This window comes from Ailuropoda melanoleuca, chromosome 1 (genome assembly GCF_002007445.2).
Source record: "Ailuropoda melanoleuca isolate Jingjing chromosome 1, ASM200744v2, whole genome shotgun sequence".
NCBI classification, from domain to species: Eukaryota; Metazoa; Chordata; class Mammalia; order Carnivora; family Ursidae; genus Ailuropoda; species Ailuropoda melanoleuca.
Genome location: NC_048218.1, coordinates 3,141,567 through 3,154,648, shown reverse-complemented (window position 1 = coordinate 3,154,648; position 13,082 = coordinate 3,141,567). Strand labels below are relative to the sequence as shown.

Here is a 13,082-nt window from a genome sequence, read left to right as displayed (position 1 = left end):
AACGGCTTCACCCTCCACTAACCACCATGATCAGAGCTGGCGGGGAGGAGGGTCCTTGGAGCCGAAGCCGGACCTCCCCTGGGCTGAGCCTCCCCGAGCGCGGCACGGGGTAAGAAGCTCTGCTGCGGGCTCTTCTGTGTCGCAGATCATTTCTCTTTTGACCCAAGGCTGCCTCACCTCGTGGTCCTTTCACCGGGAGGCCCCGTGGAGGCTCTCGTTTCTGTCTCCCCGGGCAGAGATCATGCGTGACTCTAGGCCTTCCTGCTTCCAACAGCTTCATTGTCCTTGAAGGACAGAAAATGAGAAAGTGAGCCAGAAAGACGCATCAGGAGCCATCCCGGAGCAGAGGTGACAGGTGGCTGAACAGGAGTGACGGGGTGCTTGGCTGCACCTTGAACGCTGCCCAGAATTCCAGCGGGCCACAAGCAGCCCCATCCACGGTGCACCCGTCTGCCCTGTTCCCACAGCTTTAGTGCTGGTCCTTACATCTCGAGACTCGGGGAGGCCAGGCCAGAAGTGGATCTGGCCACGTGTGCTTGTCTGCTCGGGTCTCTTAGAGAAACCGAGCCCCCCAGACTGGCTCCCCACAGCTTACGAAACAGGAGTCCCGGTTAATGCCCAGGACTCGCCCTGGCTGACCTGTGACACGGAATGCTGCCGGTGAAGGGGCTTCCGTGCAGTGAGCTGTGCCACCGGGGGGGACCGGGGGTAGAGAAGGCCACCACAGTCCACACACGGGCGTTCCCACCGTGAAATACACGCCGGATGGTGAAGACTCGGCATCCGTGAAAGAATGTAAAATCCTATGCTTATCAGTTTCGGATTGATGTCTTCTTGGTGACATATAATTCACAAACATAAAATGCACCATTTTAAGGCGACGGTTCCATGGTTTTTAGTAATAGTCACTGTATTGTGCAAAAACCACCGTCTAACTCCAGAACATTTCCGTCCCCCCCAGAAATCCCGTACCTGGTCCCTGGCAAGCACTGTTGCTATGGCGATGCCCGTCTGGATGTCTCCTGTGATGGACGACATGGCCTTGCACGTCTGGCCTCTTCCCCCGAGAGCACAGCGTTTACGGGGCTGCTCGGGTAGCGGCCCGTGTCGGCACCCCGTTCCTGCTCATGGCCGAGCCTCACTCTCTCTGAGCACGCACCCGCTGACGGCATTTGGGTCGCTTCCCCTCTGGGCCGCTGTGAGCGATGCCGCAGTGACCGTGGATGCACACGTTTTCGTGTGATACATGTTGAAATGAAGTATTTTGAGATCTATTGGGTCAAATAAAATATTAAAAAATTTTCAAAGTCCGGCACATGCTCAGCAGCGCAGATCAGAGGCTGCTGGTGCCGCCGATCTCCCCCTCCCCGACTGCCTGCCGACCTCTCTGGCGCCAGGCCACCAGAGGTGTCGAGGGCTCACCTCCCAGGAATAGTCCCCCCAAGAGAGAGGGAGCCAAGGGACAAATGCACGGCGTCCTTGTGGGTGCTGGGCAGGTCTCTGAGATCACCAACATGACAGGGTTGCTCAGGGGCCCCCGCGATGAGCTGCAGCTGCCCCCCCCGCCCCGCTGCGACAGCCCCGCACTGACCCACCCTCCGCGGGCTCTCTTCCCTTCTCCCCTCAGTCCGGCACACGCTCTAGGGTTTCCCAGGGTCACTGCTGCATGCAGCTCCCTGTCTGTGGGAGAGCTGCCCCCGGTCACTTGTCAGTTGGGTGACATGGCCTTGGGACAGCTTCCCACCACCCCGCACTTCAGTTTCCCTGCAGAACCGGGAAGTGGAAAACACAGCCCGTGGGTTCTTACAAAGACAAATGACGCAATTTGCGCAAAATGCCTAGCCCAGCGCCTGTCCCTTGGTAAACCGTAGCTGTCACTGGTAATGACCCAGAGCGCGGCTTTGAGTGGCTGGCATCGCACCTCCCTGGCACGGCTGACAGCTAACAGGACAGGAACGCCCCGAGGGTCTAAAACCACACGGGGTGCTGGCTGCTGTCTCTTGCCAGGCAAGTGCGTGCTTGGAATGTGAGCACAAAGGCGCTGCTCCTGAGAGATAATAACGCTCCGTGATAATTGTTTCTAGTCTCAGCACAGCTTCATCGCGAAGACTTCATAACCACCTCAGTCACCCTGACTTGCATGATTTTTGAAACAGAAGGGTTGCAGTGTGGCCGTGAGAGCGAACCCTTCTCCTGGGCTGCCCCCGAGGGGCTTGCCCAGTTCCCACCCTCTTGTCTTTACGGGATCGCGCGTCCTGCTCCCTTCGGGGTGGTCCCGCCAACGGGGGCCGCAGCACCCAGCTGTCACCGGCAGACACGTGGCGGGCACACAGCCGTCCGAGGCCTTGGGACTCTGTGTTCTGACCACAGAATTTGATGACACGGAAATGGTGGCATCTGAACATCACAGCGAGGACCTCGGGGGGCGGCCACTCAGGCCGCCGTCTGCCTCTGGGTACCTGGGAGGGCCTGGCAGAGCCACACACGCCCACGACCCACATGGCGGCGGAGACCTGAGCAGACCCAAAGCCCACAGTTTGATGAAAGCTCCCACGCATGTAACCACCGCCCCACGGAGTTGAAGAGCGTCTTGTCACCCTGAAAAATCCCCCGGCCCTCCTTCCAAGTCCGTCCGCACAGGCCCTAAGAAGACACTGCTCTGACTTGCGTAAGCAGGAACCCCCTCGCCCTGTCCTGGGTCTTCCCGCGAGCGCAGTCGTCCCGTGTCCGGATTCTGTCAGCAGCATGCGTTTAAGACACAGGCAGGTCGCTTGTTCACGTCTGTGTCGCTGAGAATTCCCTCTTACGAGCGCTCCGTTGCTGGCTCACTGCCCGTCCTGTTGAGCGACCTTGGGTCGTCTCCAGCGTAAGCCACTGTAAACATCATACGGATCTTCCCGTGGCCGGATCTGTTGGTTATCTTGGGTCATAACCCAGGAGTGATGTCACTGGTCTGTATGATAAATGTATGCTTGACTCTGTAAGAATCTGCCCGGCTGTTTTCCCGAGTGGCTGCGCCGCTTTCCCCTCCTCCCGGCCGTGTGGGAGTGACCGGGTGCTGCACACACGGCCCCACCTGACGCTCCCAGGTTTTTAAATTTTGGACATCAGGTAGGTGGGTCTTGCCTTATGGCCCTATTTTATCTATATTTCCTTATGGTCTTAATTTCTATTTCTCAGATGATGTAATGATTGTTGACGATGTTTTTATGTGCTTATTGGATACTTGAATATCTTAATTTGTGAAGTGTCTGTTGTATGTGTTTTGCTTATTTTGTAAACGGGCTTGTGTGTGTGTGTGTGTGTGTGTGTGTGTTATCACCGGTTGTAGGAAATTCCATACATTCTGGATATAATTCATCTGCCAGATAGATGTATGGCAAATACTTTCTCCCATTTCACGGCTTACCTTGTTCGTTTTCTTAATGAGGGCATTTGATGAGCAGAAGTTTTTAACTTAATAAAGTCTAAATTAACAAGTTATTCTTTTATGTATTGTATTTTCTGTGTCTTCTCTTGACCTACCCCAGGTAGAAAGATAAGATACATTTTTAGAAGATTTAGTTATAGCTATTATATTTTAGTCTATAGTCCAATTTAAATTAATTTTGTGTGTGGTGTGAGATAGGGGTTGACCATCATTTTTTTCTAGACATGTATTTGGTTGTTATAACAGCACTTGTTAAAAAGACTTCCCTCGTTCTATTGAATCATGTAGATGCCTTTCTTGAAAATTATTTGTCTATGTGTGGGCCTCCTTGTGGTGTTTCTGTTCTGTTTCATCGATCTGTGTGCCTGTCTTAACACCGGTAATACACTGGCTTAATTGCCAGGGCTTAGAATCAGGAAGTTTTTCATATTTGTGCCTCCTCTCCAGTTGTTTTCACTCTACGGGTCTTTTTCTTTTCCCTATAAATATCAGAACTCAGAATCAACATGTCCATTTCTCTTTAAAAAGCCCGATGCGGGGCTCGATCCCAGGACCCTGGGATCACGCCCTGAGTCAAAGGCAGACGCTAAACGACTGAGCCACCCAGGCGCCCCTGGGAACACTAACATCTTAACTACATTGAGCCTCCCAGCACATGAAGGTGATACAACCCTTCCCTTACTCAGGTCTCCCTAAGTTCTCTGAGTAAGGTTTTACAGCTTTCAAGATAAAAGTCCCGCATATCTTTTGTGAAATTTATTCCTTGGCATTTTCTGTTTTCTGGTGTTATTGTCAAGGGAATCTGAATTTAATTCTCCATTTGTCTGCTGCTAGTTTGTAAAAATACAGCAGATTTTTGTTTACTGATACAGTCTCTTCTGACATTGCTTAATTCATTTGTTAGCTCGGGCAGTTATTCTCTAGATCCCTAGGATTTCCCAGAGAGACAATAGTATCTTCTGATAATAAAGACACTTCTAGTTCTAGCACTCCAGTCTCTGGTTTTTACCTCATTCGCTTGTCTTGTAGCCCTGGTTGGAACTCCAGTACCGTTAAGTAAAAGTGAGAGCAGGCACCCGACCTCATCCCAGGCTCAGGGAGATGTGTTCTCTCTTGCTGCCCAGTGTGACGTGAGCCACAGATGGGTTGTACGTGCCCCTTATCAGGTCGAGGGAGTCTCCTTCCCCTAGCTTGCCCAACATTTTTTTGCAAATGTTCTTCGACAAAATTCTTTTGTTGAATTGCATCAGGTGTTTTTCTGCAACTGTTGAGATGGGCTGACCCAATCTCTTTTATTCCTGGTTTCTAGTGGTTTTATCATAAATGGCTGTTGGATTTGGTCACATGCTCTTTCTTCAGCTACAGGGATGATCATATGGTTTTTCTCCTTTTTTCTGTTCCGATGGTGAGTTATGTTGACTGATTTTTAAATGTTACAACAGCTTTGATTTTCCAAGATAACCCCACTTGTATTCCTAGAAAAATACTTAGGAATGAGTTTTCAAAAGGGTACACAGGACCTCTACCCTGATGTAAGATGTATTCTCTTTCATATATTGCTAAATTTGGTTTCCTGATCATATTGGGAATTTTTAAGAATTTTTCTGTCAATGTTCAAGTGGGATATTGGTTTGTAACCTTTCTCTTGTAATGTCTTTGTTGTGCTTTTGTGCTGAGGTGATGGTGGCCTTATGAGACATGTTGAGAGGTTTGCCTTCTTCTCTCCATTTTCTGAAGGATTGTATGTGATTTTGGTATTACTTCTTCCTCTGTCCATCTATATGTAACGTACGGATTGACACGGCCAAGGTTAGGTTATCATGTGGTCATTGTCTTATATTGATCTTGGCCTTCATTTCCTGTCCCTCCTCTTCTGCCTTCTCTTGGGTTAGTTGGATTGATTGTTGCATCCCATTTCATCCCTTCTATGGGCTCTGTAGCCAATACTATCCTTTGTAGCATTATTTTACGTTGATTTTCTTTTTTTTTTTTTAAGATTTTTTAATTTCTTTATTCAACAGAGATAGAGACAGCCAGCGAGAGAGGGAACACAAGCAGGGGGAGTGGGAGAGGAAGCAGCAGGCTCATAGCAGAAGAGCCTGATGTGGGGCTCGATCCCATAACGCCAGGATCACGCCCTGAGCCGAAGGCAGACGCTTAACCGCTGTGCCACCCAGGCGCCCCTTACGTTGATTTTCTAAGTATTACACTATACACCCTTAACTTTTCCATTATACTTTATTTATTTACTTATTTTTTATTTTTTAAAGATTTTATTGATTGATTGATTGATTTGAGAGAGAGCACAAGCAGAGGAACAGGCAGAAGGAGAAGGAGAAGCTGGCTCTCCCACTGAGCAGGGATCCTGACACGGGACTTGATCCCAGGACCCTGAGATCATGACTTGAGCCAAAGGCAGACGCTTCACCGACTGAGCCTTCCAGGCATCCCTAGACTTTCTTTTTTAGAGCAAATTTAGATTCACAGCAAAACTGAGTGAAAGGTACAGAGAGTTCCCACGTATTCCCTCCCTACCCGCTCACTTAGCCTGTCCCAGCACCGACACCCTGCCTTAGAGTTATACATCTGTTACAGCCAAGGAGCCAACAGTGACATGTCATTAGCAGCCGAAGTCCAAAGTTTCCATCGGGGTTCACTCTTGGTGCTGTATGTGGCATGGCTTTGATGGCGCATAATGACATGTGCTGCCATTACCGTACCATGTCATTCTCCTGCCTTAAAAATCCCCTGTGCTCCCCTTGTTCCTTCATCCCTCCCCTCGAACTCTTGGCAACCGCTGATCTTACTATCTCCTTAGTTCTGCCTTTTCTAGAATGTGCAGAGCACGCAGCCTTTTCAGATTGGCTTCTTTCACTTAGCGAGATGCATATAAGGTCCTTCTATGTCTTTTCATGGCTTGAGAGCTCACTTCTTGTTGGAGCTGAATACTGTTCATCGTACGGATGCTCTATAATTTATCCATTTATGGTCATGTTGCCTCAAAGTTCTGACAGTTATGAACAGAGGGGCTATAAATATTTGTGCGAAGTTTTTCTGTGGAAGTAAGTGTGCAAGTCCTTTGGGTAAACTCCCAGGAGTGTACCTGCTGGATCGTCTGGTAAGAGTACATTTGCCTTCGTGACCACCAAACTGTCTTCCAAAGTGCCTGCGCCCTCTTCATTCCCACCAGCAGTGAACCGGACCGCCTGTGGCTGCACACCCTTGTCTGGCACTCGGTGTTGTCAGTGTCCCCGATTTTCACCATTCCAACAGGGGTCTGGTGGCCTCTCATTGTTACTTGAGTTTGCAGTTCCCTAACACAGGATGTTGAGTATCTTTTCATATGTTTATTGGCCATCTGTGTATTTTCTGTTCTTGAAGTGTCTTTTCAGATCCTTTGCCTATTTTTAAATCATCCTTCACTTCTTAGTCTATTTAGAATTAATGTCATACTATTTCACATGGAGAGTAAGAACTCTGCAGCCGTGTAATTCCTCCCCCACAACTTTTGCTGTATATTTTACATCTGTGCTATAGACAACTCTCCAAAATTCCTATGTTGAAATCCCCAGTGTGATGGTATTAGGAGGTGGGGCCTCTGGGTGGTGACTAGGTCATGAGTGCAGAACCCTCATAAGCGGGATTAGCATCCTTATAAAAGGGAACCCAGAGAGCGCCCTCGCCCCTTCTGCCACCTGAGGACACAGTGAGGAGACAGCTGTCCCTGAACCAGGAAGCAGGCCCTCCCCAAACACCCAATCTGCTAGCGCCTGGATCTGGGACTTGCAGCTTCCAGAGCTGTGAGAAATAAATTAACACCAGTCTGTGGCATTCCAGAGCAGACGGCGCAGACCCAGCCGACGTACACGGAAACTCCATAATACAATATTACCATTTTTGCTTTAAACAGCCAGTCGTCTTTTCAAGAAATTATGAAAAGAGATTTAAAGATAATTTTTTAAAAGTGTTTATTTAAGTGATCTCTGCGCTCCACGCAGGTCTCAAACTCACAACCCCAAGATCAGGCGTCACATATGCCTCCAACTGAGCCAGCCGGTCTCCCCTAAAGAGAAATGGTTATAGTCGCCCGCATAGGCGTCATCTCTGGTGCTTTTGTGGGCTCCTGTAGATCCCAACTTGTAACTGCTGTTACATCCCTTCAGCCGGAATACTTTCTTTTTTCTTTTACCATTTCTTGCAGTGCAGAACTGCTCATGACTAATTCTCTCAGCTTTTGCTTGTCCAAACATGTTTTTATTTTGCCTTCGTGTTGAAAGATGGTTTCTCAGGGTATAGAATTCTGCATTTGTGGTTTGGTTTTGTTTTTATATTTTGAAAGAAGTTTACAGATGTTGAATCATTTTTTTTTCTGCCTTCATCATGTCTGATGAGAAATCAGCTTTGACTTTATCATTATTCCCCTGCAAACATCATGCCTTTTCTTTTTTCTTTCTGGCTGCTTTCAAGGTGCTTTTCCTTTGTCTTTGGGTTGCAGCAGTGTGACTATGATGTACGCGGCTCTAGTATTCTTTTGAATGTTTGCCCTACTGTGTATTTATTGAGTTTCTGTGGTCTATGAACTCCTGTTTTGACCAAATTTGTGAAATGTTCAGCTTTATTGCTTTAGATGTATTTTATGCATTTATCTCACTTTAGGCATCCTATCTTACTTTTCCTTCTGAGATTTCTTTTTTCCATATTATTTTAAGCTTAGTATATAAGTTTTTATATTTTTAATTTAAATTCAATTAACTAACATAAAGTGAATTATTAGTTTCAGAGGTAGAGTTCAGTGATTCATCAGTCTTTTTTTTTTTTTGAAGATTTTATTTATTTATTTATTTATTTATTTATTTATTTATTTATTTATCTATCAGAGAGAGAGCACAAGTAAGGAGAGTGGCAGGCAGAGGGAGAACCAGACTCCCCACTGAACAGGGAGCATGATGCTGGACTCGATCCCAGGACCCTGGGATCATGACCTGAGCTGAAGGCAGATGTTTAACAGACTGAGCCACCCTGGCATCCCTCATCAGTCTTATAAAAACCCAGTGCTCATTACATCACGTGCCTTCCTTAATGTCTATCACTCAGTTACCGCATCTTCCCACCCCTCCTTCTGAGATTCTAACACATGTATGTTAGAAGTTTGCTATTGTCCCTCAAGTGGTTGGCTGTTATTTTTTCAATCGCTTTTCTTTTTGTTCTACAGATTGCATAGCTTCTGGATCTATCCTCAATTTTCCTGACTCTTCTGCTTACTCAAAACTGCTATAAGCCCATCCATGAATGTTTTGAGATATACTTTTCAATTCTTCAATTTTTGATTCTTATTCACAGATTTCTGTCCTGTGACCCTCCACCAGTTTTCTACTTACTAACATCCTTTTCTTTAGGTCCTTGGACATAGTTATAATTGCTTCACGAAAGGTTTGGTCTGCTAATCTCGGCATCGAGTCATCTAGGATTTCTGTTGGGTGATTTTTTTTTCTTGACCGCGTGTCACATTTTCCTGTTTCTCTGCATCTCTTTTTTAGTGTAGACTTATGTATGAACATTACATTGCACAGATTCTGGATTGTGTTACCTTCCTCTGAAGAGCACTGATTTTTTTTGTTCTAGCTGGCAGTTAAATTACTGAATGATCACTCTGAACTTGTGGAGGCCTGGTTTTATGCTTTGTTAGGGTCCATCTCTAAGTGTGGCCCCTTTGGGGCCTCAACAGGAAGCCTGAGGTGTTTGTCAAAGCCCTCTAAGTTACCTGGACTCAGACTCCAAGCTTTGTCCCATGTGTCTGCTAAGCTCTATTGTCCTCCTAGGCCCGCATGCATCACTGAGAGACGGATTAGGGGAGGACTAGGAGAGTTTTTACAGAACGTCCTCCTCTGGGAATTCCCCCTTCCATTTCCACCCTCTCCGACAACCCCAGACCCTGCCCTCTGAACCCTCAACCCAGTGAGCCTGCCACCTCACATTGTAAGCTCACTCCGCAACAGCACATAGAACTCATCTTCCTTTCTTCTCTAGCAGCAGAGCCTCGTGGACGAACCACAGTTTATCCAACTAGGCCCCCATCGGTGCATATTAATGTTGCTCCCCCATCTCTGGTTATTACACATGATCAGCCAGCCATTTTTTGTGCCTCTTGCTACCGTCTCTGCAGCCGTGTGCAACATGCTAATGTCCAGAGATGGAGTAAAACCTTTAGTTTGCAAAAAAGCCCCCATCTTCAATAGATTTTGCAAAAGTCCTGTCCTTTATGCCATAATTGATTCACGTATTGGATCAGAGTTTATCCTGGCAGAATTCTTCCAGAAACTAGTTTTATGGTGTCATTGTGACATACGCACATAGTGGACAGAGTCCCACCCACGTGTGCAATCCACTGCTGGGTGCCCCATTCAAATCCGTCGGGGGGACCCTCTCCCTCACAAGTACACCGCACCTCATCGACCGAGGGAGGAGGGGTGTGTGCAGAGGACCCTTCCCCCACGGGAAAGTGCCACACTGTCTGGTCTTTGCAGCCCTGAGTGGGAACATGACTGGGGGAGAGGGCAGGATGAGTCTGGCGGTGTCATGCTTCAGCCTTCTCTCGATATCACCCAGCCACATCAGGTCACTAGGAGGGTTAAATGGCCCGTATGTACAAACCGCTTAGAATGGTGCCTGGAACACAGTAAGAGCTCGGTAAAGATTGTTATGGTTGTTGCAATCTATAAAACAATAAAGGAAAATTGCACTGCTAGCCATCCCGGAGGCAACTCCCCTTACAGGCATTTGTCTTGCAAAACAAGCCTCAGGAGAAAGGCAGGGGAAGAAATCCAGACACCTGGGATCAAATTAAACTGTGCAGAATAGGAAATCTCCTTCTCCAAAACCGAAAGGGGGAAAACTGCACCCTAGTCCTGCCTCTGAGGTGCCGTGTGTCCGTAATGATCCCACACGGCGCCCAGCTAGACAGTTGAAAGACACGCTCCAGAATTTCAGATGTGGTCATTAGGGTGCTTTGGTCCACCTTGTTTTCTCTGTTACATCTGAAGGCTAATAGGAGGCAAGAGCATTAGTCAAGGTCACTGACAGTCATAGGGAAGCGTCCCTTTGGCTGCTGATAAACATGAGTGATTTCTCGGTAAGACGGGTCCTGGAAAGGGCACCTGTGCCTTTAAGAAGCAAGGTGAGGCCACTGTTAATCATATAACTTTATTGTGCTCCTGGCTTATAAGGGAAACATCCTCGTTCTGCATGTCTGTTTTATGACATCCATAAACACTGAATTGCCAGGGACCGTGCCCTGAGCCAGAATGTCCTCTACCGCCTAGAGGGGCTGGGAGAGCAAAAGTGGGACAGAGGTGAGTTCACCCCTCCTGCTTCCCTGGAAAAGGGTGGTGACACCCCGAGAAGGAGGGCGGGGGCAGGGAGCAGACAGGGAGTCCCCGTCCCCATCCCCCTAGGCAGAGCCCTGGACAAGAACCGTAATACATAAATGTGGCCAGGGTGGGGGGGTGTCTCTGGCGCCTGATAATGTGGATTATTTTCCCTAATGCAAAGTAAGACACCCCTCTCTGACGAGAGAGCTGTGTTTGTTTTGTAAATGCTTGGGGAGAATGTCTGTCAAGAACATGTTTCTGGAAGGATGCTCAGTATCTCAGTCCACTGCTTCCGACGAGGCAGGGGAAACCCCGCTCACTCGGGGCCTCCCGTCCACAGCCGGAGCTCGGCCGTGGTGTTGCGCAACACGGGCCCAGCATCAGAGGGGCAGACCTGCCGTAACCCCCGGGCGATGCACACGTGCCCAGGAGGGTCAGGTGCCTGGGCTGAAGTTCCCATGCCACCTGCCCTGCACGTGCAGGTTTGGGGCCAGCGAATGACTAGGGCCTGTCTGCATTCATTTGTTAAGGGGGAGAAGGGTACGCACCCCGACCAGCTCAGGTGTGTGGGGGACGAAAGCACGGCTGTCCCTGTTACCGCTCCGCTCAGCACCCGATGAGGAGAGATGCCCGTCAGCGGGCCCGCCAATCAAGCTAGTGCATCATGTAAACTACGCTTTAGAGGAGGATTTATAGGTTAGGCTGTCCTATCGATCAGTTAAACCAGATTTCCATGTGGGGGAGACTTGGGATTTGTCTGAAGCAAGTAAACAATTCCTGGAAGGGCTGGGAGAGGCGGAGGCGGGTTCCTTGGACCGTCTGCGGGGGCCCGAGGTGTAGCCAGGCAGCAGCCTCTGGGAAGCGGCAGGTGCGGTACTCCCCCGATCCCTTGGGCAAGCAGCTAGGTAAATGCTGTGGGGGAGGGTGCCCGTCCTGCCGCCCCCCTCCTCCATCCTGTCCCTGAGCCCCAGGAGTCCCCTTGGCTCCATCCCCTCGAGGGCGCATCCGTGGCCCGATGCCGGACTGATTTGGCGGTGTCCTAACAGCTGGACCCAGCCTCCGCCAAACTCTGCGATTGCCCTGGAACTAAAGGAACCTCGGCTGTGTGAGAGACTCCGCCAGCAGCAGCATCCATCCGCCAGTGCCCGCCCCCCGAGAAGCCAGGAACAAGCACCCCCGATGCCCCAACGTCGGCCAGTCCAGGGGTAGGAGGCAGATGGCGAGCCCGCTGAGGCCTCCGTCCTTAGGCTGGTCATTTGGACGGCCCTATCTGTTGCCCGCAATGGAGCCATGGGTGCTGAGGACTGAGTCCCAGTGAGCTTGGAGCAGCGCCCTTGAGTCCGCCACCGTGCCGGGATGTGGGGACACTTCCAGACGGTCTGGCCACTGCTCGGCTGGTACAGGTTTCTCCAGAGAGCATGCAGGGTGCCCGCGGACATCAGCTGGCTCCCCCTCGCCTCCAGCTTGTGGGGCAGCAGTGTTCATGCTGACTTCCCGTGCCCTCGGAGCCTGCGTTCCACCCTCCCCATCCCCCAACCCCAAAGAGCCGAGTATCCAGTGCTGAGCCGCCAGTGGGCTCATCTCGGCTGCTTGTTCTTAAAGCGACGAAGAAATTCTCAAAGCAAGACATCTGAATACGCGGTAGTTTGTAAAATGCAGTCTATGCTGTGCAGCATTGAGGAGACAGGGATGGGTTTCCTACGTTATGTCGGTTTTTTCTGGTAGGGTGTGCCAGGAAGACTAACATTTGTGATTGGAAACTGCTCATTGCGCCACATCCAGGGCTTTAGGGCTGGAAGGTTCCAGAGACGCGGAGTACAGAGCACATTCAGCTCGGTGCAGGCAGGACGTGCTCAGGAGCTCAGCCTGTGCACTGGGGGCCGGCACTCCCCGGGACAGGCACGGGAGGAGAAAAGGGTGTCCCGGAGGACCTGTGGCTGTCCGGGCCAGCAGCAGCCGTGGCTAACACAGGCCGCGCTCACACACATGAAATCACAATTCATTTTCAGTTCTGAAATCCACTGGGAGGAAACGGCAACGGGAGGCAGGAATTCCAGTGAGCCGGGCTGGGGAGTGGGAGGCATCCATTTCCTGATCAGGGCTCTGTTTGTGGACGTGTGGGTGTGGTTGGCCTTTGTGCACACAGGCGTTTTTGCCTCTGTCCCCATCCAAAAGAATGCAGGTTGTGTCGTGTCTGAAGCACTCAGGAGCCGCGGTGCTGTCCCGGGTGCTGTTCCTGGTAGGGCGTCGGTGCGGGCGCCGTGACCCAGGTGACAGGCTGACGG

General features: G+C 49.8%; 1 protein-coding gene across 1 annotated transcript in view; it reads left to right on the top strand.

The window, feature by feature from the left end:
• PDE9A (phosphodiesterase 9A) overlaps positions 1–13,082 on the top strand; it is an 82,733-nt gene that overhangs the window by 27,032 nt on the left and 42,619 nt on the right. The gene's annotated exons all lie outside the window — the stretch shown is intronic.